At 38.5% G+C, this 25769-nt stretch overlaps 1 protein-coding gene across 2 annotated transcripts in view; it reads left to right on the forward strand.

The window, feature by feature from the left end:
- Window positions 1–3901: 3901 nt before the first annotated feature.
- The window catches only part of LOC121957934 (CMP-N-acetylneuraminate-beta-galactosamide-alpha-2,3-sialyltransferase 1-like), an 89472-nt gene continuing 67604 nt past the window's right edge, over window positions 3902–25769 (forward strand). For both annotated transcript variants that reach the window (XM_042506752.1, XM_042506753.1), the window contains exon 1: window positions 3902–3932. The gene's annotated coding sequence lies outside the window, so the exon portion shown is untranslated. The remainder of the gene's footprint in view (window positions 3933–25769) is intronic.

The following is a 25769-nucleotide window of genomic DNA, read 5'->3' on the forward strand; positions in this document are numbered from 1 at the left end:
AAGAAGCACAGCTCCCCACAAGCATGATATGTCATTCACATCCATGCTTGCATCAAGTGCAATGCTGAAGTGCATACTTTTTGTGTGTATGCCCACCCCTCAGTCTCATTCTGTGTCCCCTGTGAGGATTTTTAGGGTTCATGAACGCAACATCACACTCTTCATGAGTTCCTTTTTGTCCTCAGCAACAGTTTGTAGAATTGAGTCACAGGATGGATAATTGATCACTCGAACCAATTAGAGCTGATCAGATTGCTAGGTGTAAGGAGCAGCTGTTTGTGACTGAAAGTAAACTTTTAGATCCAGCAAACAGAACAGCTGTTTCACTTTCAGTGTACCTAACATTCAGCTACTCCATCCATGCCTGTAGTACATATTAAATGAATAATCGAACTGTTGACTAGATATATTCCAAAAGAGCTCCTAACGCTCCAAAACATAACATCAATGTTGCAGAAAATATTATTACGGCAGGCTGCCACAAATAAATGAATGCGTGGAAAACCCTGCGTTTATATAGATTTTTTTTTAAACTCTCTTGCATTCTTATTGCTAGTGTGCCATAAGTTAATCTGCAGCGTGCCAAAGATGGCAAGCATGCCCGAAGTTGCTGACCCCTGAACGAAGCCATCCTAAACAAAATTTGTTTCACCTGTGCTTCTTGTACTATGACATGTCAGGATGTGAAAAAGGTCCATTTTAGCACTGTGTGGAAGCTGGTCTTGGATGCTAAATCACTTTGGGCTACCATTAGCTGTTCTTTTGGATTTGGCATTGTTTAGTAAGCTATGAGATTGTCTCGAGTAACATTAACAGGGAAAAAAAAAAATTACGAAAAAAGTTTACAAACATACAGACAAGAATGCAAGCAAAACAGCCAAACAGGGTTAGCTTAATGTTAGAATGAAGTCTAATTTTATCTTTTTTCCTTCCTTGTACAACTATCTCCACACTGTAATACAAGAACAATGCTTTTCTACATGGATCATCAACTGGCAGAGATGCTAACCATTTACCTGGGTGATTCAGTCTTAGCATCATGTCTACATGTAGCCATCAAGAAAATATTCAAGGTGCTTTTTATAGAGTTCTTATTTTAGAAAAAGTCAGCTGGAAACAAAAATTTCATGTATCAAATTTCACTCAGACTGTAACCTGCATGCATGCCATTAGATGCACAATGAAAGAAAAGGGCTTAACAATTTGCAAATTAATTTCATACAATCAAGCTTTAAATTATAGCCAAATTAGCTCTGTCATGTCCAACAACTCCAGATAGCAGGCATTCTTGTTTCCACTGTTTATTTCAATTTCATCATTAGGCAGAGGAAATATCCCACTGGGATCCATAATGAGTGCATTTAAAATTTCAAATGTAATATTATGAACGAGAGGCTAAATTTGGTGCAAAACACCATGGCAACGAATGCCACCATATCCACCACTATCACCACATGTTGCCAAAAGCGAGAGGGAAGAAGATTTTACGGTGCATCACTTGAAATCGAGCTCTATTTCCATTGCCCTACTCCCAGTTTAACCATGATGTCTGTACCTTTCTACACACACATTCCCATCAGCCCCCTTTACACACACAGACACACTGCCAGCAGCCATCATTCCACCCTGTATGTTCAGCTGGCCCATCCAGTCCCCATCCAGCCAAGTGCCCACCCATCTGTTGAACCTAATATGGCATGCAAATCTCAACCAGAGAGGAAATGTTCTATCAAACGATGAACTTATCTGCATGCATACAGTGGCTCTCAGGGGCCTCTGGGGTCCGGGGCCCGAGGGGTTGCCACAAAAGTGCATGTATATATGCATAGCCCTGCAACGCATAGTAACACTGATGCAAGATACAGTCTTGCCCTTGGTTAAGCAAACCACCCTTTCAACTTAAAGCTATTTTCATCTCAGTATAGCCTACAGTGGGCTTTTTATGGTAATTGATTTACTAACAGGGGTTAATCTACTTTATTCCTGTGTGCAGTCAAAAAATATCTCTAGCTGCAGGTTTGTTTGTTTTTTGAAGGAACTGTATCTCATGTATTTTAGAAAATTGCCTAGTCAACTTCAATCACATAGACTCAAGCTTTGTAAGGACAATGGAATAATGTTGTTTTTTTTAAAACTCAGAACTGACAGTGCTGGCAACAAAACGGTTTCCAAACCTTCAGGGTATCCACAGGCCAAGGAATACTATTTAGTCAACTTTTTAGACGGATAAAGGCTGACAGAAATGATTAGTTACTAGCTCTTTGAATTAAACTGTGGCTAAGGATTTAGTGTAAATGCCACTTTCCATAAAGCAGACACGTCCTATACAAAGCACAAAATGCTATTGTTATTGGCCTCGGGGAGGGAAAGGTAAGCAGTCACCTAGGAGAGAGGGCATAAATCTGACCAACAGGTTTCTGCAAGCCTCGGGCTATTATGGCTGAGTGAACTTTAGCTTGGGTGAGTTCACTGTGTTTAGACTCGCTGCAGTTAAGCCACCAGTCACCTCTATCATCCTATTAGTGTGCTGCACTTAAGGAAAGGAGCTGGAGTGATCCTGTAAGCAAATGTAGAAGAGAGCGTCAAATATAGAAGAGAAGAGTAAATGTAGAAGAGAAGTCTATAAATAAAGACACTTTATTTCCATTGGTTTTTGAATTTTTGCAGAAAATATGCTCTGTGCTAAATTATTCTTTGTGAGGCTCTGAGGTTCTGTCCAGCAAAATAATTTTCACAAATGAAAACCACTTTTAGGATTTTTGAAGCCTAAATACAATCGCTAGAGGTAAAAAGCTAATATTAAAGCTATAAACAAACTATACTAAGTTTGCATGATTTAAAGTTGCCACCACAACAAGGTTGTATTGTCGAGTTTGGTGCCCTGCAGTCTCTTTAAGCCACTTAGCAACCATCTTTTTAAAAACACATAAAAGCCTCAATTTTTTTTGAATGAGGTGTTGTTGTTTTTTTGTTTTGTTTTCTTTTGTTTTGATTTTTTGTCATGGAACAAAACGTGAATGTCACTTAAGCCTGTGTTAGCCACAGACCTTATTTCAGGATTCTAACCAAAAACCCACTGAAAAACTCAACTGACTTTGAGTCAACAGAACAGGGAGTGCTGAAATCCTAATTCATTTCCTGGTTTCAGCACTCTTCACTGGGGTACTTAAGAGTGTGAAAAAAGGCAAACGCAACTGGAATGCAAAAAATTATTTTAAAAAAGGGACAAAATTTGGTAATTTGCTTATTTTATTATGTGTTAGCTAAGTTTTACCCTCAGGGATATTATCATAGGAGTCATATAGAATATTAGAGCCATCTATTAGTCCCTTATTTGTGTTGAATAACCCAAGATAATTGCAATTCCAGTAAAAGAAGCAGGTGAGATGTGACATTGTCCCATGAACAGAGATGAATTCTTTATCAGTTTATGGGAGCTTATTGTTCATTCCTGCAGCAATAAGCTGGAGGCAAACAGCGGGACCTGGCCACGCATGCCAAAAAAAAAATAAAAAAAAATCCTGATGTGAGTGTGTGAGTGGGGATGCTGAGGGGCGTAGCAGTGTTGTGCCCCTCATGGTCAGCGCTCAGGAATTAAAATGCATGCCTCTCATTGCCTGCGAGCGACTAACGGTATACAGCGCGAAACTGTTCCTATCCTCCGCCTTCGCAGGAAAAAAACGCACGGATGTGCATGTTCCACGAGGGGAGTAAAAGAAGAAAAAGAAAAAACACACCTCCTCCCGGTGTTTTCTTATTCAAAAAGGCAACGGTGCGAGGGTTGCCAGTTTGGGAGCTTGTTTTCTCCTTAAATTGGAACCCTTCAAGCTGTGACTGGGCTGATTTGCTCGCTTTTTCGGTCCTCCGCGGAGCTGCCGCCACACCGCACGGAAATAACGGGACTCAGCTCAGCAGCCCGGGCTTCACTTAAAGTGAGTATGGAGACATGCATTTAACCCCATACCGTTAGACTGACACCGGTACCACCTTATAGTCTAATTATAGCTTTTAATCTGAGTAAACGGAGCAGCGCACATGCAGGCTTAAAGTCTTAAAGTGTTGCTGACCAGGTGTTGCACTGGAACTTTGTTCTGCAAAAATCTGAAGACTCGGGCGTGTTACAGAAAAGAAACAGCATGAATTTGTTGTCTTTGTAATTGTTTTTGATGTTTAGAGCACCACTGCATATTTAAGAGAATAGTTATCAGTGCATATAATTGATTCCGTAATTCACAACCATGTATTTCAGCTCTTAATCTGAGCATTTTTTTTTGTGCATTTTTCTCTTGTTTTTATGTTTTCCATCAGCCCCATATGTTGAGAAAAAAGCAACTTCATTTTGAGGTCTGGTTTTGATTCTTTAGATTCCTTGGTGGGGGCTGCTGGCTAACTCAGCCTGCTCAGCTTTCTGACTTCAAAAAGACTCCATACCATGCACCATGTTCCTCTGTAGACTGAAGCAACTGTTGAATGCACAGCAGATGTGCAGAAGAGAGCTGTCTGTGCTGAATGTATTATTGGGTGTTAGGGATGCACGATAATATCGACATGTCATCTGTATCAGCAGATATTGGCTTTAAAAATTTCAAATATCAGAACATGCTTATTTCTGCCAATATGCTAATTTTTTTATTGACAAAGTGAACATGGGCAGAACATTAACCCTAAGTTGAAGTGTTTTTCTCATTTTGCTTGATGGATGAATGTTACTGAAAAGCATTGTATTTTATGTCCCCATCTGCTTGTGACCCCTCACAATAAGAGTTGGCATTGTATTATGTAAATTACATTACATAATACGCTTGATGATCACTAAAATTAGGTTGTTCTTATATCAGCATCTCGAATATGGGCAAAAAATCCAATATCATGCATGGGAGGTGTGTTCCTGGAAGCAGTCTCATTAAGTAAAACAACACTTTTGTGTGACAGAAATCCTTTTTAATTTGTTGTAAACATTAATCACTCTGTGTTTTGCTGTCAGTGTGAGTAAACTGCAGGTTTACGGGGTTGTGAGTTTTGAAATGATCCCCTCTGTTGTGTATTTTGCATGAGATGTCACCTCATTTACTAATGAAGGTGTCTGCAGCGGCGCCGGTTAATTTTCCACTGAAACCTCTCCTCGCCATTATAAATAATAAGCAAGTGGAATACATTAGCTCAGCCGGTTCCTCATCACGTCCCCAATCAGATTGGATGGCGTGACCTTGGGGGAACCGCGCCGCAGCATTTAGAGAAGGAGGGTGGCAGAGATGGAGATGGGGCACTCTGGTGGCATCCATTATCAAGGAAGCCAATTACATGTGGAAATTGTAGTTGCCATAAGCAATTGCCATTTGTTACACTATAAAAGGCGAGAGGATCTATTTTGAGAGAAATGTGTATCGTCCCTAATAATATGCACTCCAGTCAGTCTTCAGTGTTTTCTCATCTGGATATGCATTGTAACTGAAAAAAAATCTGAGAGGAAGACCTTTGTGGGCTCCTTTTTAACAACAGAGCATGGAAGAAGCATGAGTCACCATGAATCATGGCAACTCTCACCAGCTGCCAGCCACATGAAGACATGCTGCAAGGAAAAGTATGATGAAACTGCAGTCTCTGCTGCTGTTTCCACTTCAAAGCACGCCACGGCGAACAGAAACCTATAGCGCTCCACGAGGGCGCCCAACATCTCATTCAAAGTTTCTGCAAGTTTCTCTAACGATGCAACTTTGGGTTTTAAGATCTGTCCTGCGAGGTATTTTCTCTAGTCTTTAGCTGCCGCCGTGTCAGGCACGAGTTAAGTCAGCACGGGCTTTACTGTAATCAGTTATTCAGCTCCGGCATTCAGGCTCCCAGCTCCAGACAGAGGAATCCCCGTGGCTCACCACAGACCCAATCAGACCCCTTTAAGTACACAGCTTTGCAACAAGGTCTGGGACCAAGAGTGCAGCGGTGATGGCAGAAATGTTTCCAGTCCCTCGGGTGGTGGTCTGCATGTGTCTGCCGCATGTACAAGTATATTTCACTAATAGTTAGTGTCTTTCGTTGAGGCCTCTCAGCTCGGTCACACACTGTCTTTTTCCTTCGCAGTATTCCCCTTGGACTTCTCCCTGGCTTTTTGATTTGCCCTCTGTTTCCACTTAACAGTGCTGGCTATTTTCCAAGAAACACCTCAGCACCAGTCTTTTTTTTTTTCTTTTTTTCCTCTCTCAAGCATGAGCAGACTTCTTATACCTTGGGCACACGTGGAAATTACATGACTTTTTACTTTATGTGAGCATTTACAAAATCGTATCTGGGCTGCGTTTTACCCACTCGTTATCAGAGATGATTACAAAACGACAATGTAAACAAGAGTGCCTCGGCGACAAAGAAAGCCGTCCTGTGATTGCCGTCGCCCCCCTCCCCGGTGCAATCAGTGACTTTCAAGATATCACTCCTGCAATTAGGCTTGTCAAATTACGGCGTGGCTTTTATCCGAGACTTGCTCACTTGATAATGCTTATTGGCAGGTGTCTTTGGAAGAGCAGAGGAAGGGAATCCACAGCTGGTGCTTTTCAAGAGATGCATTATGTAAAAGCATACTGTACTGTGCAGCAGATGTTGCTTCCGTCTGATGGCTAGCTCTACTGCATAACTATACATCTCCATATCACAGCATTCTCGGGAGTTTCGCTCCTTTTGTTTCCCCTTTTTGATGGACGCACACGCGCCGTCCTTGACTTTCATCATTTTGTTGTCAAACCGAGCCGTTCTCCGCAAATTGTCCCCTCGCTGTCCTAATCGTTTTCTGGTACAATCAGTTAGGCTGAGTGTGCGCATCACTCCCTCAGTCGTGGTCGATGTAAGGCGTCTTCTGTATCTTTTAGTCTCCTCATAATCATGTTGACAGGCCCGCTTCGTCCACGACCTTGTCAGGATTAATTTTCATCATTCTATATAGTGACTCACCTATGCAGCATATAGTATATACGCTCTCACTCTACAAAGCTTTGCTCAGGGTTTGTGTTACTTCCTGCCAGTGGTGCCCCCAGGATGTCACCGTAGGGGCCAGGTGGGGCTACTTAAAAAATGTAGGGGTGGCCCACCCAGTGTTTCCCACAGAATTATGATCTATATGTGGTAGAAGGTGATGGCAGGAGGGTGTAAGCAAAATTTCCACTTTGGTCTTTCACATATGTGGCCCCTTGTATCATTCTGTGTCCCCTCTCCAAAGTTGGAAGTTTATGTGGGTCTGGGTTTAATGTGCAGGGTAGATAAATGTTTAGTCGATTTGATCATGGATGATCAGATCACATAAATAGATAAGAACAGCTGCTGCAGCAAAGCAAAGAAAACTTTTCAACCAAGTGCAATGAATGGATAAGGTTCACTTTCACTGTCTGGTGTTAAGCTGCTCCATCTGTGCCCAGAGTACACTGTGCACTCCCAGACTGTGATGCAATAAATAACCAAAAGTACACATATTCTTATATTCTTAAATGCTCCTTATAACAGTTCAATTCCACAAACAGAAAACCAAAACATGGCTGCAGATTTTTTAACCATTTTTTGTCTTTGCTAATTTGTTTAGTTCTTGCTTGCTGATTATAGCACAATTATTTTACTGTCCTCCTTCACTGTTTTGTGTGTTTGTGTGTCATTTTGCCTGTATTGGTCTCTTTTTTGCACAATAAAGTTTAGGGAAGAAAATGATTGTGGGAGGAAACCTTAATTTCAGGAATTTGCTTATGCTGTTGAAGTATATGAGCTAGTTGAAAACTGTGTCATTATGGAGAGTTAACGACTCATATACCAATAATACTTTGGTTCCTTATTTTTACAGTAAAAATATCATAGTTAAAATTTAGCCTTGGAGTGTTGTTTAGCCTCCTTCCTGTCAACATTGGCAGCATCCAGCATTGGTTGGTATAGGGTTGCAATATAATGAGATTTCTACAGTGCAATAATGATCACAACCATGGCTCTGTCATCAACGTTTGTTGCTCTCTAGCCACTGTGGCTAGTTTCTGGCCATTCAGCATTTTCACTAGCCACAATTTTTTTGTTGGAAAATTACATTTTATATAATTAAAGTTAAGTATTGGCGTGCTAAAATGAACTAGATTTTCATCCTTTTAAATATAAATGACCACTGTAAACACCTAAATCAAGACTGCATAGAATGTATAACACTACAGGTCATTATCAAATATTTAGCCAGTTGGTTCTCTCAACACGACCAAATTTATTTGCATTTACTGTCGATGTGAATGAGTTACCACCATAGTACATCAAGTTTAAAATGCCAATTGCTGATCAAACACACAGCTGATGCATACCACTGGCAGAACACACTGGATAGTTTGCAGCAGACCTGCACTTTCTGCAGCTAGCCAGACAGCGGGACACCGAACATAAAGTGTGCACACTGACCACTGATAGTGCATGCAGCGTGACTGCAGAGGCCAGGCAGCTCCCGTTCATGTATGTGCCCTCGTCGAGTTATTCAGTTTATTTTTTTTAGCATGCAGAACCTTTGAGGTTATTCTAGAGAGTAACTGTCATTGTTCTGGATTGTTGCTATAATAATATATGTACATTTGCATAAAGCAACCATATTTGTCCATTCCCATATTGATAAGAGTACAAAAAAACTTGAAAAATAATAATTTAAGGTACATTTAGAACAAATAAAAAAATGTGATTAATTTGCGTTTAATCAAGAGTTAACTTTGGATAATCATGCGATTAAATATTTTAATCAATTGGCAGCCCTAGCTAAAACATAAAACAGTAGCTTCTTATTGCACATAATAAAAGTGGTGCAGGTGTGTAGGAGGTTATTCAAAAAGATTGAAACTTAATGTAACAAACTAGCAAGAGAAAACACTTTGTTTAAATAATAGATAAACAAATACCGTAAAAAAAAGTAAATCTATGCACTACAAACAAAGAGCAAAAAAGAACAAATTCTTTTTTGCCGAATCAATTCAAATTCATACAGCTCCAAAAAAAAACTTGACTTTACATTTCATGTGTGTATGCGTGAAATTTTAATTATTTTAAAAATGAAGGAGAGAGGTGGATTAAATTTCCGCATTTCTATCACAGGGGGCCACAGCCCTTTCTTGGATGCACCACTGTTTTCCTGTATATTTTTTTAGTTGCTGCTTGTCTTCAGTATGGTATTATTTGCCAAGTGAAAAGGAAAAAATGATTTCTTCAGTGGGTTTGACATGTGGGTTTATTTGAAGGAAAGGCTAATTGTTATGCCTCGGAGGTCCATTGTTAATTAGAAGTTATCTTGGGCAGCTCTCACATGGTCACCGCTCTAATTGGCAGTCAAAGCTGTGTACCACCTGGCCTATCCTTTAACTCACCAGGTGCTCCCAGCAAAACCGTCGGCCTTGGCATTATGTGGCAGTGGCCTCTTAAAAAGAAGACAGACAGGGAGAGTAAGGGGGAGGTTGGAGAAGAGGAGAAAAGACAAGTGCAGCAGCTAACTTTGCTAAAATGGCAGAGCTGCAAAAAACAGTTAAAGGTTATTTCACGCTACAGAGACAAGAAAGCTTTTTTAAGCCGGCTTAAAAAAAAAAAAGGTGTGGAGAAATTAGTGTAATCTTTTGATACACACGTCAGCGTACATCACACCTCTTTGTTTCACATTTCTAATACCACAGGGGTTGTGAGGTGGCAGAACATCAACGCTCGGTGCAGCCTGTGCAGGAGTGTTTACCTGTGCAGGATTGTTTACCTGTGCGGAGAAATAACCGAATGTGAAGAGTATCAGAAAGGCTTTTAGTGTTTGTTTCAGCATCTGTCTGTGCTGGGTAATTTAAGGATGATGGGACAATCATGTCTATTTTGCAAATTACACAGAGATGAATTTTAAAAAAAAATCGAGTCGAGCTGAAACAGAATCCACGCTGACTCTTTTATTCAGTTGTAACAGTGAGCTGGAGAAAAGGCAGTGATTTCATCAGGAGATAGTGCAGCCGCTTTTCACAATGAGGTGAAAAAAACTCGCAACCTGAACAGTGTGGGATTCCTCCGCATGTGTATGATTGAGGCTCGCATTGTGTCTCCGCAGTGGGCAAAAAAATCACCCATGACCCTCATAAATTTTGACTAACTGGTGCCACACCAGGGGAATCACTATGTTTTGTCCTTTCCAAATGTCAAACAGGTGTGCCCTGCGCCTGGCACAAAAAAACCTCTTTTTAAAAAAAAAACAAAAAAAAAAACACTGTGCTCCAAAGGACAAAAGACCTTTGTCTCCTCACATCACAAAGTCAGTAGGGTTGTTTTGTGCTGCCGCTCCAGCATCTAAAGTTCACACTAATTCCCAAATGTGTCGTCCCTTTGTTCTCCGATCACAATGGGAATTTGAAATGTAAACTAGACAATGCACTGTATCTTGATGGATCGAGCAGATGCTCAGAAACGCTTTGTAACTGTGGTGTGTTCAGCAGCCGTGGGCAGAGTGTGTTCATGTTGTACAGCAGCACAGTGGATGATCTTGATCTGTGTGATTTGCTGTTGTTGCTGTTGATATTTTTCGAGATCTGTTTAGGCCCACAGTTTTTGTAGCGTGTGTTGTCTGATTTTAGATGACATGTACAGTACAAACCAGGAGTACTCAACTTGCTTCGCTTTGGGGACCACTTTTTCAAAATGACAGGATGATAGGCACCAGAGGCAGCAGACACATACATGTTTCTAGGATTTTAGGATATTTCTAAAATTATAGGATGTCTCTAGGATTTAAGGACATTTCTAGGGTTTTAGGACATTTCTTGGATTTAAGGAAAATTATAGGATTTTGGGATAATTTTCACATTTGAGGACATTTCAAGGATTTTAGGAGGGGGTGCACCAGGCACCCTATCTAGGACCCGTGGACTGTAATTTGACTATCACTGATGTAGTGTATCTTGATGGATCGAACGGATGCCTCAGGCACAATGAGTTCACGTTGTACAGCAGCGCGGTGGATGATGTGAATCTGTGTGATTTGCTGTTGTTGCTGTTTGTATTCTCCAGGAACTGTTTCGGCCCAGAGCTTTGACAGCATGTGTTGTCTGATTCCAACCTACAGATACAGTATGTACTATATGCAACACATTACCCAGGAGAACATGAGTCATATCATATCATATCATATCATATCATATCAGCATTTACAGCTCATGCCAATCACCTATCCAGCAGCAGCATTAAGTAATCACTAAACCACAATTAAGAAATATGAAGAATAATAGACAGGCCGCAAAGACTAACAAAAATGACTGCCTTAAACAGACTAATCATAATAAACAGGCCTATCACTGCTATAATTACTGACAGTAGAATCATTACTTTAATGCTCCACTGCTACCATCATTAATAACAGTTCATTAATTAAACATACTATGGAAAACAGCAGCTTGGCTCTGTGAGGAGGACTTCTCCTTGACTGGACCCTCGGAGTTACAGAGTGTAGCTTAATTTTGCTCTGGAGGTCACTCCAGGAATAATGAGCGGGAGAAATGTAAATACTCCTCTTTAGTTAACTGTCGGGGCTCTTTGAATACCTGAGACAAGCTAAACTCAAGATCCAGCCTCATAATGAGCTGCTTATTTCCACCCAAGCAGGAGTGGAGGAGAAAAGAGGCTGTTATTGCTTTGTCTGGGGAAGAAAATGTTTCTTCATGAACAAAGCGGTGGTAAATGTCGCTTTTAACTGAGCTGGTTTTTTTTCTGTAGTTTTTGGGGGAGAATGCAATAAAGTTTAGATGTCTAAATCCACTTGCGAGTTAGAGCTATAATTTCTAACATTTTCTGAACTGCTTATTTGATTTGAGTGAGATGAGAAGATTGATATTGATGGTGTCTGAACATTAGGTACAAAACTGGAGTCAGGCACTGTATGCTCAGGGAACTGTTTGTATGATATTCTTAAAAAATGCATTAAAAATATGACATCCTACAAATCTTAATGGTGTTACATCCTTAGCATTAACATATCTAATTACTGTAAAATTACAGAGGTTAGGTTTAGGAAAAGAAACTTGGTGAGAACATACCTTAACATGACTTAAAGTTTACTTAAACTTCACACGGTTAAGATCAGGGGTCTCTGTGGGAAAGTCTGTGTTTTTGTGTTCCAGCAGTATTTTAAACATTTAAATGGCGTTTTGTCATGATGCCACTATGTTTCATATAAAAAATATATATATTTTCAGTATATTACATGCAAAGACTTTTTTTTCCTGTCACAGCTTATGTCAATGATTAGCAGCAATATTGATTCTGGCACAATATTATTTTATTTTAGATCATTTTATTTATTTATTTAATTTAATTAATCCATTTTTTTATTTATTTATTCATTTATTTATTTATTTTTGCAGTGTCAAATATTCAAACTCATACCGCTCTGCACATAAAGTGCACTTTTCAATATCAGGCCATAAGCAATATTACACATTAAAAGGATTTTCTATTTTTTTTAAACCAACATCAGTCCTAATCATAAATGTCCCATATTCATTAGGTTTTAGAATTTTAACCCATTAAATACCATTTTTTATAAATGTTGCCACAATTTCTTTTTTTTTTTTTTTCTGTATTAAGATTTATTTTTAATATACTACATGCAAAGTAGATTTATTTATTGACTTACGGCCAAAATTGAGATTAAGTCAAGACTGAGTCCAGGGCTAATTGAGTTCTTTTGAGACCTTAATAGCCTTTATTTTATAAATACTCCTTTTCAGTCCAGGGGTTTATCGATAGAATTGGTTCCATTTCATTAGAAATAATTGCTTATTTAAAAAATATATTATTTTTTTACAAAGAATACATTTAGAACAGGATTAAAATTTGACTCGTGAAGGTTTCATTGCACTTACAGTAATGAGCGTAGTTGGAGGAGCTCAGCCCAGACACAGAGAGCAGGCGAGATGCCGCAGTGTGATAATAACAACAGCTCGACTGACCCCAAATCAGCAGCGAGGAACAAATTGACCAGTCCTCAATAGCCGAGACCAAGAGAAGTGCAAGACTTCATAAAGGGGTCTCAAGGCCAGAACAAGCACTACAACTGTGTTTTAGAACTTTTGTTAGAGCTGCATGCAGCAACACTGGTGACTGTTAAAACTGTAAAGTTGTGGCCATAAAGCCAAAACACTGAACTGCAAAATGCTAAAACATTCAGTTGAGCTGAGGAGAACTGCCGTCATGGGATAATACTTTGTGGGTTATCATTAATGACCCCGTTTCATGTACATGTAGTCATGTGATCTGTTGTTAATACGTAAATATACTTATAATAGCCATAAGCGTTGGGTGCTCAACACAGAGCACATGACTCCCCATCCACTCATATTTCTATTCTGCCTTTTATATGTATATAAATAAATATATATATATATAAATATAATATATATATATATATATATATATATAATATATATATATATATATATATTTTATTGGTGTTATGTATTGTGTCCTCTTTAAACTTTTCTGCAGTCTTTTTATGTAGCTGCACTTACATAATTAAACCAACTTAATGAGGTGGCTGCAAAAAAAACAATAAACAACTCTTCATAGCATAATATAACTGCCATCCAGCCAGACGTCACTCGCAGCAGTTCCAGTGAATTGAAGTGGAAGCTGCTAAATTTCCTCTCAGGTGAAGCTAAACTGGACATACATACATATGCATGAAAAAAACAAAACAGGGCTGGACAGGTTAGAAGGCCACATACGCATGTCTCTGTACGCGCTACAAACAGCTCTGTCCATGGTGCTGAAATTTTAGCGACTCTATTTGTAACACCTCTCCTGGCCTTACACAAAGAAAATCTTTAATCAGATCATCATTTGTGATACAAACCAACAAAAAGTTGACTGAAAGGTGTTCTTGAGATATCACATTCACAAGCATGAGGTCACAGTAACCTTCACCTTTGACCTTTGACCACCAAAATATAATTAATTCATCCATGAGTCCAAATGAAAATTTGTGCCATATTTAAAGAAATACCCGAAAGGTGTTCATGTGATAATGCGTTTACATGAATGAGACGGATGCAAGGTCACTGTGACCTTGAGCTTTGACCACCAAAATCTAATCAGTTCACTCTTTGGACTAAGTGAACATTTGTGCCAAAATTAAAACAAAAAACCTCCTAAAGGTTTTCTTGAGATATTGCATTCACAATAATGAGACAGATGAGGTCACAGGGACCTTAACCTTAGACCTATGACCACCAAATTCTAATCAGGTCCTCCTTGAGTCCACATGGATTTTTATGCCAAATAAAGAAACTCCCACAGGTGTTTATGAGGTAAAACATTTACAACAATGAGGCGAATGCAAGGTCACCGTGACCTTGTGCTATGACTACTAAAATCTAATAATTTCACCCTTAAGTCCAAGTAAATGTTAAGTTCACTCTTAAGACTAAGTGAACATTTGTGCCAAAATTAAAACAAAAAATCTCCTAAAGGTTTTCTTGAGATATTGTATTAAGGTTTTCTTGAGATATTGTGTTCACAAGAATGAGTCAGACAAGGTCACAGGGACCTCAACCTTTGACCTATGACCACCAAAATCTAAGTCGTTAATCCTTCAGTTCACTTGGATGTTTGTGCCAAATCTGAGTCATTCCCTGAAGGTGCTCATGAGATTATGTGTTCACAAGAATGAGACGGACATAAGGTCACCATAAGCTTTGACCAGCGACCACCAAAATCGAATCAGTTCATCCTTGTGTCCAAGTGGATGTTTCTGCTAAATTTGCAGAAATTTCTTCGAGGTATTCTTATGATATCGCATTCACAAGAATGACCAGAGGGACAGACAACCCTTAAACATAATGCCTCTGGCCACAGCTATGGCAGCCGTGGAGACATAAAAAAAGAACACATGAACACAAATCAAAGGCCAAAATCACAAATCAGCACAGACACCCTTGTCACTTTAAGACACTGCTGCTATAATACACTCAGAAAGAGGGTTTTTTTTCTCTTTCTCTTTTGTTGATATTCTTTTAACTACTGTTTCTGTGGTATTTTACATGTTTGATGTAATGACATCAATCAACATAACAGTGTAGGCTACAACAGGTCCGACTGTTAACAAACCAAACAAGTTAAACGCGCACAGCAACCATACACACAGAAAAATAAAAAAGAAAAAAAAACAATTAAGCATCAACACATAGACCCACACAGCCATTATATAAAGAGGATTTGTTGTTCACTCACCACAGCTGGAGGGGCCCTGAATTGAAGTCACAGTGGTGAAAAATAGCAACATTACTCACTGTTTTGTTTTTTTATTGCAAATTTGTCCATTTTGTCGTCCAGTAGATCCAAAACCTCAAGTCAAGGTCAAGTCATTTTTTTCTCCCAAAGGTGCTCAGGTCCCACCTACACATTGGTAGTTCATCTAACACTGCTTTCAGTTGGTCCCGACTGGTGCGTGTGGGTGCTCAGGCCCCAAAGCACCCACAGAATCAGCGCTTAGTGGTTGTAGCTGCTTTAATGCACAAATGTAACAGTTAAGGAACTGCAGGTTTGGGCCCAAACCCAGAATGAACGGATGAGGCAGAAGGATGATTTGACTCCTCGTGAAGCACAGGACTGATGATGAACTGACAAAAGTGCAGACACAGGTATATATACACTGAAAGCTAATCACAGGAACAACACACAGCTGGAGGAGGTGGGTACAGGCAAAAGGAGGGAAACAGAGATTGGCTGACAACAAGGGTGTGGGCGGGAACACTAGAGTGGAGCAAACAAGACTAAAAGGACAGGTGTGACAAAAACAGGCTGGGAAACACACAAAGGCAGGAAGCAACAGACACATGAGATAGCCTACAAAATAAAACAGGAAAGAGGCTAATCATGAGTAAATACTTGAAACAAGGAAAAACACAGACAGAAAACCCCAAAACAAACTCCATATTATAACAAACTAAACAAAAACCCAGCATCGGGACTACAGACATGAGATTTATTTTTTATTTTTTTCTTCTTTCTCATTTCACTCTCAGAAATAAAACAAAACATGGGCAATGTCCAAACTGTTAACAGTCCCTTTCAATTGTGCTGCTTTCAGATGCCTTTCACAAGCATTTACATCTTAATGATCTCAATGATTTTTTAAGCAAATTTTCCACGTAATTACTGTGGGGTTTTTTTGTCATTTTACTTTGTTTTTTGATAATTTATTTTTTTCGTAAAATTAATTTCAGATAGTTTTTAGGTCAGTCCTTCTTTCATTGCCTTCTTCCCATGTTTTTAAAAGAAATCAAGCCAATTTGGTAGGTTTCAAAGGGTTAAATTGCTCCAAAAGCTCTATTGCTACATACTGTATATTATATACACCATCAGGGTGATTATTTCTAATAGTACTGAGAATTAATCATTGCCCTTTGAATCCTCTGAACACTGTTTCTGTGTGTCTCTGCCAAAAACTTCCAAAGAAAGTCCTCAAGCTCATCAGACTGGGCGTACGTCTTCATCAGAGCACCACACACGTGCTGGTTGGCTTCCATAATGGTTATGAATAATTACTGTCTTCAGTAATTCTGTAATCTGCATTGGAAGTACATCAGGCTGCCTGGTGCGCGTGGATACACCATGGATATCACAAGTCTACAGGCTCTGTTTAATTTTCTACTTTTTATTGCCTTGAAGGCTGACATGAAAACCTATTAAATCAAACGAGATTTTTTTTTTTCCATTTTCATTTGGATATGCTGAAGTAACGAGCTAAAGGTAAAAAAGAAATGAGAAGCAGCTAATTTCTGACAATGTATTAAAAATTGGAAAATGAGAACTCCCTTGCACTTCTTGCTTAATAACAACCGTGACCTTTTCCGATAAGTTTCTACCATCCAAGTCCATCTGAATCCTGGATTTGTCCTCCACTCCTCCCCTCAGACTGAGAGGGGATTCTCTCTGAACACTTTTATTTGGATCAGCTCACAGTGTGCGCAAAATGTAAAAGTCCAAGATAAAGCTGGTGGTTGATTTCTGTTTGCTGTCATGTTGAAAGATGGAATTCTTCTTTGACTCGAGTGTTGTGTTTTTGGCAGAAAATTTCACCCCCAAAATATCTTGGTATTTAGAGCCATTTATCTTCCCCTCCACCCTGACCGGGGCCCCTGTCCAGCCTTGTAGCATGATACAGCACCAGAGCACTTAAAGAAAGCCAGTGTCAGTAACGGATCCATCACTGGTGAACTTACTTACTTTTTTATGAGCAGTTCTGTATGTAATCATTTATTTGATGCCCATTCAGTCACTTGTTCATGTCCGTGTCCTTTGGGGTCATTAGGAGACATTGAAATGTCCACAGATGACACAGTGAACCAGGGTCCTTCACTTGGCTCTTTGCAGCACTGCTGAACTGTGCAGAGTGATTGGTGTCTGTGGCATTGTAAGTCCTTGTTTAACATTTTTTTAACTTTTCACAGTGTTTAAGATGTGGGGTCAAACTTACAAGTCATGGAGCTGACGATTGTATTTATATCAAAATCTGGATTTGAAAGAGTGACATTTTCAGCCCTTTGGGCCCCCTCATATCTGCACATAAAATGCGCTTTTCAGAATCAAGCTTTTAAATAAATTATATAATAATATTATTTTCTATGTCCATTGAGATCATTTTAACCAATACTAGTCCTAATCATAAATATCAAATATTCATTAATATTCAGAATTTTAAAACGCAAAAAAATGAATTATTTTCAATACTACATGCAAAGTAGATTGTATTTCTTTTAAATATATAGATTTTGATTTTCTGCCCACACAACTTTTGTACACTTTTTTTTTGAGTAAACTTAACATTGCAAGTAAGATGAAATATTCCTGAAAAAAAAATAAGTTGGCTACATTAATAAGTTGTTGGTTGAGCCAACTTTTTATTTTCTTGTTTGTACATGTTAAGTTAAGCTTGTTCCTTTTTATTGTGTAAACCAGAAAAACAGCCCTGGAGTGCAAATAGTAGTGTAATATAGTAGAAAAAAAGAAAATTGCAGCATTGGTTCCTTATCAAATCCTCCCGAATTAAGACCAAAAAGTTCACCCTCAGAGGCCTCTCTGCGTCATTTGGAGACATCCACTGCACCTTCTTGCATAATTAAGATGAACAGGCTTTTAGTTTTAGGGGAAAGTGGTGTCTGTCTTGCCACCTGACCGCACAGCCCAAAAACCTTGCAAACATGCAATATCCACGAAGCAGGAAAGCCTCCAGCACACAGTGTGTGTGCTGCAGTTGTTATTATTGCTTCTGGCCTCCTCGCTTCCCCCAGATGAGCTTCTCTCTGCACACTCATTCATCTCAGAAGAACCTCCTGATCTTGGCCAGATCCTGCTGCTGTATCACCTCCAGTCTGTGATTACAGCTCTCATTGTGTCTCAGGCTGCATTAACAGAGCTGGAAATCTCTTTATTTCCTTCTTTTAATCTCAGCCTTTTAAATAATAGCATATTTAACATGTGTAAAGCCCTGGTTTAATTAAAGTATTGAGGGCCAGTGGTTTATATCAAGAGCCACAAATTACAGTGTCATTTTGGTGTACTTAAGAGATGTGCCATAAAAGACTACTGAGCACCAGTTAAACCGTGTCTGTAAAAGCAAAAGGAGACTATGAAGGACACAGACGTAAATGACACAGTCAGTATGGAATATTATGGGGTGCCTGGATGAATGTCTCAAACCTGTAAAAAACATTTCTCATTGCCAGATAGCTACTGTTTAATCACAATAAATATTGAATTTTTTGAAAACTGAGCAAATTGGCACAATATAGAAAGAACTGCACGAGAATTACCTGAAATGTAGCAAAAATAAGAGAGCAAAAGAAATAGAACTAAATAAAAATTAAGTAAATAAATATTGATGAAATATTTAATAATACTGGTGATGATAATAATAATAATAATAACAATATTATTATTCATCCATTTCACAGACATACAATTAATAATTCTCTGGACATTCTCTTTTTTTTAGAAATAATATTAACTTTTATAATATCTTGTCACTTTTTTGGGATTTCTTGCAATTTCTTGAACATCCTTTGCAAAGTGGCTCTTTTTGGAACATTTTCACAAGAAATCAAAGCAATTTGCTCAGGTTTCCAAAGGTTTAAATGCATGTCAAAGACATGATTGAATGCAGCATAAGAAAACTGATGTTGTTCTCGGTTTTAAAGGATTACAGAATTTGTTACAATAATATAGCCATTGTGGTAAAATGCTTCAGAAATAATGCAATTTAAAAATTTAAAATAAATTTTTTTTAAATGTGCAAAATAATCTATTTTCTTTTTAAATATAGGGTCATGACTAAATGACTGGGATAATGAGTAACAAAGTTCATAGAAGTGTTTCCCAAACATTCAGTCATTTGTGGCATCCTACCGCCGTTAAAACATCTGCTACCATGGAATAATTTTCTATTTTTGGAGCAGGACTGTTCTTTTGCAGCACTTTTGGAATATACGTATATAGCATTTGTCTATTCATTGCACTTCTCAGAGCACACAGTGTACTCTGGGCACAGACGGAGCAGCAGAATGTCAGCCGCGATGAAAAACTAAAACTTAACTGTTCATTCTGCTGGGTCTTAAAACTTGCTTTCACTCACAATGAGCTTCTCCTTTCATCCATTGATCTGAATGGATCTACAGATCAATTATCCACCCCGCATGTCACAAACTGCTGCTGAAGAAAATAAGAACTCACAAAGAGCTCTGTCTGTGCCACATTCCTCAGAATTTAGAGAGGCGACACGATATGATACACAGGGACACACACAGATATAAAATGAGAAATAAAACAAAGATTGCTGTTATGTCATGCAGTCTCTTTAAATAATTTTAAATAATCTACAAAAAAGTGGGATACAAAAATCTTTACTTTGCAGTCGATGATTGGGAAGTACTGTATATTCTAAAATACTGCCTGCCATTTATTTACCTCACCTAACCAGAGAGATTGATTGTAAACATGCTTATATCAACTATATCTTATCTCATTGTATTGAGAGGCCTGTTCCCCTGTTCTCTGAAATGCTCCTCTTTTAATTTCCTGTTGTTTTCCTGTTGCCATTAACAAAAAAAACCCAACACTTTCTCCATGTTTACCAATAAAGTCAACATAATATTTCCAACAAATGCCATAACTGAAGTCAAAGCAACAAGGAATAAATAGTGAAGGAGAAACAGTGTCTAATTAAAGGGGAACGTCAGAGCAGCAGAGTGGTGAATACATGGCCGGATCAACCTGTCACACAACATCTGCACAGCCTGCATAGTGAAAACAGCGCGTTAGTAAGACAGCAGCGGCTTCAGAGGTCTTTCTACGTCCACACAGGATGCCAAAAATCTGCTGCTTGGCTCTTATTGTCCCCTCCACCTGAAACACGTTTCTATTCATAACTCTATTATTATATCACCATGGCACTGGTAGTATGTTTAGTAGTTTTACAAAATGGTATAGATACCTCATTAGTAGTACATTGTCACAAATTGTTTAAAAACTTAGTATGGTATAATGCAGTATAATGCAGCCTGCATTATACTGTCAAATTATATGGCTTTTTAGATTAGATTTTGACACAGGATCAAAACATTAGGTAATTGTATGGGACTAAAGTAGCTGATATTGTACTTTAGTGGTTAAAATTATTAAACACATTTGCAATTAGTTAAAACACCAAAAATACTTGACATGACTAGCTTTATCTGTTCACACACAGATACACAAATAAAGGCAGCCCTGACATACCTAAATCAGCTGCAGAACAATAATACTGCACCTGCTGCAGTACTATTAAGTTGATATTATATTGGACAAATTACTGCCCCACAAATGACGTCACGTACTTACAATAAAGTTACGTAACATAGATTTAGACAAGTTAAGTTAGCGTTAGGAAAGGAAACATGGTTAAGATGTATCTTAAATGCCTCAAAGTTCACTCCATGGTTCCGAACAAAGGTCTCCTAGGGGGAAAAGTCCTGTGTTGCTTGACCCATCCACCACTCCAACCCGCCTCGAGAATTTCGGTCTTTATACTAATTCTTTCTGCAATCTCATCGAGGGGTCAACCAATATTGGATTTTTTTTCAGGGCAGTACACAGTAGTTAATGAGACCGATAACCAATATTTAGAACAATACGCATTTGCAATAAAAATGTCTATGAATATTCAGGATTTGGAATATAACAAACTCCAAAACAAAACTTTGTTTAAATGTCCTTAGCAAATGTTAATAAAGTAAAAGTGCATCCTATGCTGACACTTTCTTTCATTTTATCGACTATCATTAAGATAAAAGGCAGATATAGATAATCAGCAAAATGCCAAATATCAACCCAAATAATCGGCCAGGTCTGTTGACCCCTACTCACGTCAGCAAATTCCTGGTTCATGATTATGCTAAATACGAAATTTGTTGCGATATACTTTTCATAGATATACATACAAACGTTGCATGAGAACAGCCTGCTTTTTTAGATCTCTGCCAAATCCAGCTTTAAGCACTTTTACTTACGCTTTTTAAATTCCCATGTTAATGCTGGTGGTATAGAGGCACAAAGTGTGGACAATACTGTTAGTCCACTTTTCACCATAAAAAAACTGCATCGAGTGTGCAAGGAGTCGAATTTGCAGCTTGTGGTGTTCCTCCACCTTTGACTCACTGTTGTGCTTGAACTTGCCCGCTGAGCTTCACAGCGTGACCGACTTCATCTCATTTCTTACAAATAGAAGCACAAACCAGCGCCCGGTGTGGCTTTCAAACTGTGTAGTTTTTCATTTTCATTGATCAAACAGCTAAATATGTCTGTGAAGCTCGTGCCACAGATGTTGCCATCAAAGGCGTGTTGCGGAAAAAGAACGGCAAGCGAGGGGGAATGAAATGGACAGATCCTTACCTCCAGCTAATCAAATGACCCCGAGCTCTCACAGAAGAAAAACGTCTCTCCGTTGGTTGCAGTAAAGATGTGAATCACACCTATAACTTTCACATCATCCAAGTAAACACGAGCAATCTCTTTGTCAGATTAGGCCTCGCCATCTCATGGGGGGCTAGTAATCAGCTTAAAGGATAATACCACTATTATTGAGTTTTTTCCTTATCTCCAGTGGCTGCTGATCTCCTGTATCCATCCTGACGATTTCACTTTGCTATCTACACATTTGAATGAACTTATTTTATTGCTCCCACTGCCTCAGGAGTGCATCAAAAAGGGCTCTGTGGAAAATGTGATGAAAGTAAGCAAAATGAAAATCACCAGTCAGTCGCGCCTCTCCTGACTGCTCAGCGCAGATATTCTCACCTCCCCCTCATGAAAAGATAGTCTCCCACTGAAACCTGACCTGGGGTGAGTTTCTGTTTCATGATATATAATAATAACTGTTACAATTAATACTTTGACCTTGATGGAATCAGTCCAGCATCGACATGCAGAGGACGTATAGGTCTAACTGAATGAAAAGATTTCTGTTTTTTTTTTTTTTTTTGCAGTATAAATAGAGTAGATCTGTGAAACGTTCTTGCCTCCCATACTGAATAAATAAAAGCCACACATGTGCTTATCTGTCAGCACCTTCTGCTCCCATCAGGTTTCCTTTTCTTTAAATCCTCACATTTTATTAATCCCTTTTTTCCGTGACTGGCTCTGAAGTTACTGATTTTAATCTTTAAAGGTCCAGAGTGTTGGAATTAGGGAGACATATTGGCAGAAATTGAAAATAATATAATAAGTATGTTTTCAATGATGTATAATCAGCTTAAAATAAAAAGAATTGTGTTTTCACTACCTTAGAATGACCCATTTATATCTACAAAGGGAGCAAATCCTTGTCAACAGAGATCGCCATGTTCCACAATCATTTTTCTACCATGGATTCATTACCCTAAGGGCACAAAATGCACTTTTTAAAATCAATCTCTTAAAACATTATTTTTATATTTATTATTTTCTTTCATTGAGTTATTTTTTAGCCACCATCAGTCCTTATCATATATATCAAATATTTATTAACGTTCAGAATTTCAACACTTTAAATGCCAGGTTTTTGTTATGATGCCACTATGTTTTTATATGAGAAAAACACACACAAAAATGAATTATTTTCAATATACTACATGCAAAGTGTAATTTTTTTGACTATTTTTTTTTATTTTTATGTATTTTTATTTTTTTATCATCTGTCAGTGATTAGCAGCAACATTAATTGTGACAGTGCACCTAGTGGAAAAAGCATGTATTTTCTTCATATGCCATATATGGTAAAAATGACATCATCAGGTGGAAAATAGTAAAAATAATAAATAAATAAATACATTTCAAGGCAAAAACCCAGAATGACACCTAGAAATAATACAACACGTTTTCATGTTTTGATGGCTGCCTTCATTCCTATGAGAGCTGCTCAGTGGCACATGAAGCAAAACGCACCCCATTTCCCTGGTGCGAAAGCACCCTGATCTTACACCTTACTACGCCTATAGAGCATGTGCACAAAAAACTTTCACCGGCAGAACGTCTGACTTTCAGTTTAACACTCTGCTAGCTTGCAATTTAATCTTGGCGCTCTCTGAGAGGATTTAATCTTGATACTTAAACAAAAAGGTTTAAACGCTCACAAAAATGTATTCACTGATTTACAGACGTCTCTTTCCCAATGTAAGTCAATGGGGAAAAAGTATTTCTGTAATTCCACTTTTGGCCACTATGTGAAATTTGCTTCAAAGTGTGGCAAACTTCCTGGGTCCTTGGTTTCAACAGTAACCCTAATGGGCAAACAAAACACTTGCTCAGGATAGGCTCATTCTCATTTTTGCATCAGCCATCAGAATTGGCAACCCTTCGCAGCAAGAGCATAATGAAACACATTTTTTTATTTATTTGACATCAAACTGTTTTATTTTGTGTTTCTACACTCATGTTCAATCATTAATCAATCATAAAACTAAACTGCAGGCATGAGTAGTTGTTGATGCATTATAGACTGATGTTTGTGCAGGTTGGATTGTACATTGGTTGAGTTGTGATGGTGCTTGGGGGAGTGGGGAAGGGCTTTGAAAATGCTATAGCCCCGGGCCTATAGTACTATAATGGGGCCTTGCTGTTGGGCATGCAATTTTCTGAAAGACATGGAGGTCAGTCAGAGAAGCATAGCCATCATGGCCAGCAGTGAAATTCCTGCCCCAGGATTAGATTTCCCACCTGCTCACTGTCATAACATTGTTATCTTTTTTTTCTTTAATTGATGCCACGCTCTTCGCTTAATTGCCTTAATAACCCCTAAATTCCTTAACCTTAACCATGCAAGGATGCACAGGTGTAACTCAAAAAATTATAATATTGTGAAAAAGTTCAAGAATTTCCATCAGTTATTTAAGAAAGTGAAATTTTAATATATTCTACGCTTATTACATTAACCAAATTGTTCAAGTATTTTTCTATTTTAGTTGTAATAATATGGCCTTCAGATAGAAAAATGTAATGTTGGCTTACATGTCTCGCAAGTTCTGGGTTGTTTTGTTGGTGTGTCACAGACAGGCAGGAGAACAGGTAAACAGCAGACAACAGCAGGTCTTTGAAAACTTCAGTGGCTTCCTCTCTTAATATATTTCTTACTTATTAAGTCTCTCCTTCAAACTTGGTGCAGCTGTATTTGGATTAGTGTTTTAGTGCTGTTTAGGAGGAGACAGAGGGTAATTAGTAATGGCATGTCAGTTCATCTCGCTGGTTAAGAATCTGAAATGACCGCATTTACCCGGGTGTTGTGTTCCCATCAATGCTGACTGGAGCTGGAGGTGGTAAAAACCCATAACTACTGCAGAGTCATTTGACCCAGGTGTGAGTGCCAATAGTGAGCATCCTTATTACATTAAAAAGCCACGTGATGGCAGATGTTAACAGGGTTTTTTGTGCAGTGGGAATGATTATTCTGTCTCCCCTTCCACAATCCGACATTTTATTCACAATGGCGAGGTGACATAACGGCAAGGTGGCAGAACGGCGTGGTATTACTGCCTTGAACAGGCAGGGTAAAAGAGGGTATAGTTTTAACACAGAGGGTCACTGACCAAGCTACCGTATTTGACATGTTGGGAGTGAGAACATTTTTGTGTTTAATGAGCAGCCTTCTATATTTAAAAAATATATTACAATTAAAAGCATTCATATGAAGTGCTGCTAATCAGTCTCATCAACCGAAAGGTTTTGATTTTGAACCAAGAAACATTCATCAAGATTCAGCCTCTTCATCTTTAAATCCAGAGAGAGAGAAGCTAAAATCTAATTGATTAATTAACTCAGCCAAAAAATAAATTGCTTCTCCATTTTCTCATTAATACAGACTGTGTAACTAATGAGCAGTCAGTGTTTACATCCATCAGAATCACTCAAATATTCCTGTCGCCGGCGGTCACGAAGCAAGCGGTAACGGTACACAGAGGCATGCTGCTGTTTTTGATCCTTTATTTTTTCACACATGAGGCATGATCACAAATGTTGTACTGTGATCAAAGCCTTTCAAAAGGCAGTCTTTTTGCTCATGACTGCTTATTGATCAGTGGTATGAAATAGCTGCACACTGGAGTGGTTTGAAGTGCTGCATACTGGTGGCAGGGCTGAGCGGTGTTTCATCTGCAGAAGCAAGTTTACTCACCTTTAAGGCTGATTCATAATGTAAAAACCCAGAAAACATCATTGTGGTTAATTTTTCAGGAGGACATAATTCCTGACAAAGGCCTAAAACAGAGAGC

This window comes from Plectropomus leopardus, chromosome 18, assembly GCF_008729295.1.
Source record: "Plectropomus leopardus isolate mb chromosome 18, YSFRI_Pleo_2.0, whole genome shotgun sequence".
NCBI lineage: Eukaryota > Metazoa > Chordata > Actinopteri > Perciformes > Serranidae > Plectropomus > Plectropomus leopardus.